At 43.2% G+C, this 7,553-nt stretch overlaps 1 pseudogene; it reads left to right on the forward strand.

The window, feature by feature from the left end:
- The first annotated feature begins 4,943 nt into the window (after positions 1 to 4,943).
- On the forward strand, positions 4,944 to 5,920 carry LOC147457488 (uncharacterized; annotated as a pseudogene).
- Positions 5,921 to 7,553: the final 1,633 nt, after the last annotated feature.

A 7,553-nucleotide genomic window follows, 5' to 3' on the forward strand; every position in this document is an offset into this window, starting at 1 on the left:
ATAAGGCGCACCTCCCTCTAGCACCACTCCCTCCCTCTCCTCCATTATCCCCCACCTCCCCTCTCTCTATCTCTACCTTCTCTCTCTCTCTATCTCTCTTACTAGAGAGACATCTAGAACTCTCTACAGAGACCAGTGGATATTTGCAAGGATCATAAGGTAAGGACCACCTCTCACGCCTATATAAAGAGGGCCTCCGCTATGCACAAAAGAGACACAAGGAGGAAGAACACACTAGATCCACACACTCTACATTTCATGCACCACTAAGCACATAATGCACCTCCCAAGCTAGGGAGCTCATGGAATCATGTTTTCTTACAAGCATGGGCATTTTAGCATTGGAAACATCACCATCATCCCAATCTCCACCACACCATGGTTGAGTTACTAGACATGACCACCCCATGCGTATAAGGAACTCACTATCACCCCCCACAAGACAACATGAGCATGCTAGGATTGAATGCACCGACACCATGCTACCTCAGGCCACTCTCAATGCTGGTGATTGACGTCATCGGTGGTTGCATTGTCTTGATGTTTCCCTCAACTAACCTCCCACTAACATGCTAACCTCTCGCTAACTTCAAATTTTTCCATGCACCATATGGCGCTCGCATTCCATCATGCATCCTTAGGGACAAGAGCAAGGTTGGTAACAATCAAGACCACCGTTCGTAAGTATCACCATCATCAATAAAATTATGCAATGTTGTCTCGATCTTTGAGTCCATTTTTTGTTCTCCTTAGTTTTTTTTTCTCCACATTCATGGGATGTTTCATCTCTTGTATATCACTCTGCTTGTGCTTCATCATGTGCGGCCTCTGCAGTTAGTCAGTATGCTCCATTTTGACCTTGTCACATACATGTCTCGTACAAACACTCCTGACTATTGACTAGAAATTTTTATACCTAGAAGTTTGCTACATCATCATTTCCTATTGGTTACCTAGAGGGCATCTCACTTTTTCTACCCTAGGTCATCTATGTCTGCGTCCTAGCCGCACTTATTCTAGGTGATGCCCATCTCTAGTTATAGGATTACTCCTACCTTGATATGATGATTGGGAATGTTCAAGCTATGTGTGGTGTAGAGGACACCCCATATGGCATGTCATTTCCAGCTATCAGTAGAACCCCACCGTGAAACTAACGAGCCAGAACTCATAGTGCCTGACAGTGAAGATGCCTTAGATGGAATTTTGTTCGTAGAAGAAGATTGGCCAGGACACTTGTGGGAAAAAATTAAAGAGATTAATGATGGGAGCCTAACTTTAAAGTCAGCTCCTATAGAGGAAGTTTGATTAAACAATCTACCTCCTTATATGGACATGGATGTACGATCCTTGTATGGGGATTGCTGCTCTGAAGCTTTAGGAATGTCTAAACCAATGACTCTAAAAACACTACCCTCTTACTTGGGAGATAACAAAGACGAATCCATAGTGTGTAAAACCACTTAGATAAACGGAACACACCCTAGAGGTAGACAACATCCATTCAATCATGTCTACACCCATTCAATGCACTCTTACTTTAGGAGAACTATTAAAAATCAAACCATATTTATGGAATAATCTACAAAAAACTCTAGAGAAGGTGGCGATAATTGCGCTAATCATGAAAATTTTGGAAAAATTGAAACACAAATTCGATAACAAAGAGATTAGATCCGTTCCAATGAACAAAGTTGGAGAATACTACAAAGGGGAAGAAGGAAACACAACCCTTCTAGTGAGATAAAATGATATAGAAACCATGGCAATAGTGGATAGTGGGACAGGCATAGCCATAGCCATGAAAGCAGTATGGAAACCATGGGGAAAACCAGCCATTAGACAAACTCAAATGAAATTGCAATTGGCTGATGGACACATCGAAAGACCCTTATGAATGCTTGAAAAAGTGATAGTTAATTCCTATGGAATTGGTTATCAAGATGCTTTTTCAATATTGGACTTTGGAAAGAAGCTCAATTATGAAATCAACTTGAGAAGACCTTTCATGCAACAAGTACAACTCATTCAAGATTGGGGAAACAATTACCTGTACTTGAAGCAAGTGCGATCAATAACAAGGGTTAATCTAAAAGATCACAATTATAGAGATGTCATGAAAACACCCATACAAGAATTTGACTCAATCTCTTCAGCTGAAACTAATCTTCCATCTTGGTTGAACAAAGACACACCTATTTGGATGTGTGGAGCCACAGAAAATGGGAGCTTAAAATGAGAAGAATGTATCTTAGAAAGGGATTGCACAAATGAAGCTTATGTACTTGAACCCTTTCTGGAGCATTTGTTTGATCCATCTGAGTGGACTCAAATTTTAGCAACAATGGATGTGTGTGTAAATACATCTATGCCTACTCAATTTTGTAATAGGGACAGCTATGACATAATTTCCATACAAATGATCTCAACTCTTCATATTGATGACAAATTTCAAGAATCCAAGGACTTAATGAAAGCTCAAGAAGTCTTTTTAGACCTCTACTATGATGCAACAGACGATGGTGCACCCAATCTGTGTCGACCCATGGAAGTGTCAGTAGCAGCGGTGTGGAAATCAGTAGCCTGATGGGGAAATGTTTGAGCAAGTGCTAGCAGTAGAGAACAAAAGATCTTTTCGTGAAGTGTATGCCAAATGTGATAGTTAGCAGATCAAGCTCTTGATGCTCTCTACCATTCAAGCTTTATAGACTTGCATTTGAAGCCCTTGGTGGAAGAGAATGCCATATGGAAAAAATTAGTCAATCATTGCCCAATGGTTTTGGAGCTATGATGTGTATGCAGAGAGCTACTCCATTCTAATGAGCTTGAAGCTCTTTGGATACCTAGAAGGCTAGCAAACGTCTGATTCAAGGCCATGTCAAGAAGTTGCAGTGCAAGGTTTTCGACACTCGTAACGGTGGTGCCCAATGTGTGGAGCCTCGGAGTTGAAGGCATTCGGAGAAAAGAATTGAGGGGTGCCAAATTGGAGCTTTTTTGACGTCAACTATCGAGCACAATAAAGGGCATGGGAAGTGGAGTTAAATTTAGTCATCACGGCAACTGAAGTCATCGGAAGCATGGGGAAATTAGGTCACACAGGGATTTGTTTTAATAAGGTAAAGCTAGAAGTTGGCTTGGGGTTTTTAAAAAAAACCAATTCTACTGCATGATAAGGTTGCCAAACTGAGTGACAAGCGCATTTCTTGCATGAAAGGGAGCCCGAAAGTGGCCAGTTGGATAAAGGTTGTAGACTTGGGTGCCATATGATAGTAGAAAAGGGGCCAACGCTGCAGTTGCATGGAAGCGAGGCCAGCTGCAGAGGAGGTGACCACTAGAGATATCGCTAGTGGCCAAAGAGGGGCAGGAGGGAGCTGCATGTAGGGGGGGTAGCCCGTGGATGGTGAGAGGGCCGACAAGGGCCAAGAACCATAGAAGGACCTCTGGTTGCAGGCTTGAGGAATCGTCATCTGGCGGAGGTCTACAGAAGGTTACGTCCAGTATATGGAGCAGGAAGCCGCCAAGGGCTGCAATTGAAAAGGGCTAAGGGACTGTGGTTTGAGAGGGTTGTTAGGGCTTGAAGAGCATAGCATGGCGTGAGGGGTAGAGCTAGAGTTGGTCGCCAAGATGGCATTGAGTAGAAGGGAGCCGAGGAGGGCAGTTGCAAGTATTGGCCACATGAGGAAGGGTGGTTGTGAGCAGGACTCCAAAGGAGAATCGTGGTCAAAGCTGCGTGATGAGAGCTGCAGGTGCAAGAGAGGCCACAACAAGGTTTGATAGCACAGGGAATAAGGCTACTTGGAGCTACTGATGGTTGTCGTGAGCAATCCAAGAAGAGCCAAGCATCAGGTCGAGTAAAGCTGAAAGTGGAAGTCTATGGCAAGGAGCACTAGGATTATTAAGAGCTTTGAAGTACCACTACTGTGCACTCCTTCTTCGGGACATTTTGTCTTTATATTAATTTGTTTTTTTCCCAAACCAATGTTCGCTTTCTCTCTTGTTCTGTGTTCAATGGTGCATTGGTGCATGTGTGCTTTTCGTCAATGTTGAGTGAGCAAGTGCTTCCTATATGGTTGTGGTGGATATCTTGAGTACGATAGCTAGCGGGAAGGTTTGAGTCTACCAATGATCTTGGGGTGTCTGTGGGTATTGGGACTACTTATATGTGAGTGTATGGTGCTATCAAGGGTCATAGGTTGAGATAATTGATTGCATGCTTTGTGAAAGGGTGTATAGAGTCAGGGGTCGTTGGGTTCGGGCAAGGGAAATAGTAGTTTACAGATTATGTATCTAGGTGTGTGTTTACTAGGGGATAGGGGTGTTGTGAAATCACTCGGCTATAGAGAGGCATTCAGATTGTGTGCTAGTGGTTTTCTCATTGCCCCCTTTCCATCTTGTGGTGCCCCCACTGAGGACCCACTGACTACTTCCTAACAAAGTGTTCGTGAATCAAGATGAAGCAAGAATTTAGTCCGATATTCAAAGGAGATGAAGATGCATACGATTGGCTTGCGGATTTTGAGCTATTTATGCTGATAGTACTGCGGATGCCAGGTGATGAAGTAAAGCTCCAGACTCTACCTTTGGTGCTGCGAGGTAAAGCAAAAGCTTGGTTCGATGGCTTAGAAGGTGTACACAAGCAAAATTGGATCGAATTTCAAGAGCAATTTCTACAAAGGTATCGAAAGGTGGCGTCGGCTTCGGAAGCAGATGCAAAGATCAAAGGCTTGCAGCAGGACGTAAGTGCAAATTTCAATGCCTTTTTTGATAGATTTGAAGCTTATTGGGGGGATTTTGCGGCTGCTACCGAAGAAACCAATGCGGGAAATTTTAAGCTGGAAAAGTTTTTATCTTGCTTGCATCCCTATGTTCATGAGAGAGTGGATTATGAAGATCCAAGGACCTTTGATGAAGCTGTCAAAGTTGCCAGAGCAAAGAGTCGAAAGATGAAGAAGAAGATGGAGGCAGGATTGCTATAGTCTACAATCACAGCAGCCAGTGGACCTAAGTTCAAGCAGATAGGTGAATATCAAGAGGTAAAAAATCCTTCTTTTATCGGTATGCATTTGATCAAAGCACGTGAGGCTGATGCCAGTCTAGAGGAGGTAGAACAAGTGCCAATGAGGTCTCAAAAGATACAGAGAGGCTTATTCAGAGTGCCACCCAATTTGCTTGCTCAAGAGGACGAGGTGATAAAAGATCTTAAAGAAGAAGTGTTGGTTCTAGAACCAGCAACGAGGAAGGTAGCAGTGGTGCAAGAATCAACAAATTCAGAAGAGGGGTCCGAAAGTTCTCAGAGCTCCAGCAGCAGTTTGGACACAGATGCTACATGGGAGACAGAATCCATGTCTTCTGGGTATGAGACTTATGATGTTTTTTGTGTGGATGAAGTGATGAACGACGCATACGAGTTTCCTATCAGCCAGCTGAATATCTCAGAGAAGCATAGTGCAAGTGTGGAAATTCCTTGTGTGAACCGGCCAGTCGAGTAGCCTTCTCTTGTGTCTCGTGATGGTGAGTCCCTATGGGAGGAAGAGGTATGGTTTGATTGTGCATCCAACTTAATTGAAGAGCAGGTTTTTGAGGATGACTTGCAGGAGCGAGAAACAGAAGCAAAGGTATGTCAAAGTGATTTATTTATGTAGGGGGTGGGGCAACCTTGCCTTGTGGGCATATAGAGGTGCACATTATAGTTTTAGATTTTGTGTGTAGCCGTGGAGAGATAGCTCCGGTAGATGACTCTATGGAAATTGATACATGTGCAGCCTATAAGGGAGAGGCTCCATGCTGAGAGGAAGGTGTCACTAACCTTGTTGGTGATGAGGTGTTTGAAGAACAGGTTGAAGCTCGAGCAGGTCATACTCTAAGGTACGAGGAGTTGGTTTCAAAGCCATTTACAAAGGGTTTGGATACAGGTTTGTAAAGGGGAAAGGTTTGCTTGGCTATGCAGCAAGTGGAGGCAAATTGCAGGGTTTTTCTACTTTATGTGATGCTATGGATACATGTGGTGTTGAAGGGAGGTTGATTTACAGGTATCATTGTATCAGTTGCAAGGCTCTTTTGAAGTAGACTATACTATGGAGGGATCTCTGGAAGATGACTCTATGGAAACAGATACAGGTGCAGCCTATAAGAGAGAGGCTCCATGCAGAGAGGAAGATGCCACTAACCTGATGAAGCTCGAGCAGGTCATACTCTTGGATATGAAAAGTTGGTCTTGGAACCATTTACAGAGGGTTTGGATACAGGTTTGCAAAGGGAACAAGTTTTCTTGCCTATGCAGCAGGCTCAAGAAAATGGCAAGGCATTGAAGCTATGTGTTGTGTTGTTGATAGATATGTTGTTGCAGGTTGCTTTGTAAGGTGTACTATGCAGGTTTCACTGCTCATATGATAAAGATGATGATATGGAGTGTTCTCTAGTGGATGACAGGATAGATTCATATGATACTGGTGCTTCAAGTGATCAAAAGTATGCTTATGGTTGGCAGGAAGGATTATGGATGCAGGGTGACAAAACTCCATGCTATGAAGAGCTAGAAGAGTCATGGCGTGTTGATTGGCCTACAAGTGCAAAGAGAGGCTTCAATATGCATGCTTTATAGATGGATAGCCGTGTCTAATGCTTTACTTTTGATCTAGGTGGACTCTACACCATGCTTGGGGAAGCTTTGAGCTTTCCATTTGATCCTGGTGGATGATGCAGCAGACACTTTTCTCTCTATCTCTATCTTATCTATAAAGCCACTATATCATTTTTCTTATGCAGTCTATGTAGCTATTTTATATCATTCTCTCTATACATACTTATTTTATCTAAATAATGCTATGGTTGAGCATGAATGCTCAACGAGGGGGTGGGCAATGATGGTGCACCCAATCTGTGTCGACCCATGGAAGTGCCAATAGCAGCAGTGTGGAAATCAATAGCCTGATGGGGAAATGCTTGAGCAAGTGCTAGAGGCAGAGAACAAAAGATCTTGTTGTGAAGTGTATGCCAAATGTGATAGTTAGCAAATCAAGCTCTTGATGCTCTCTACCATTCAAGCTTTATAGACTTGCATTTGAAGCCCTTGGTAGAAGAGTATGCCATATGGAAGCAATTAGTCAATCATTGCCCAATGGTTTTGGAGCTTTGATGTGTATGCTGAGAGCTACTCCATTACAATGAGCTTGAAGCTCTTTGGATACCTAGAAGGCTTGCAAACCTCTGATTGGAGGCATGTCGAGAAGTTGCAGTGCAAGGTTGTCGACACTCGTAATGGTGGTGCTCTTCCCAATGTGTGGAGCCTTGGAGTCGAAGGCATTTGGAGAAAGGATGAGGGGTGCCAAATTGGAGTTTTTTTGACATTGACTATCGAGCACAATCAAGGGCATGGGAAGTGGAGTTAAATTTAGTCATCGTGGCAATGGAAGTCATCAGGAGCATGGAAAAGTAGGCCACACATGCAGGGATTTGTTTTAATAAGGTAAAGCTAGAAGTTGGCTTGGGGTTTTTAAAGAAACGAATTCTACTGCATGATAATGTTGCCAAACTAAGTGATGAGCGCAGTTCTT

This window comes from Adiantum capillus-veneris, chromosome 5, assembly GCF_014529385.1.
Source record: "Adiantum capillus-veneris isolate H3 chromosome 5, ASM1452938v2, whole genome shotgun sequence".
Taxonomy (NCBI): domain Eukaryota; kingdom Viridiplantae; phylum Streptophyta; class Polypodiopsida; order Polypodiales; family Pteridaceae; genus Adiantum; species Adiantum capillus-veneris.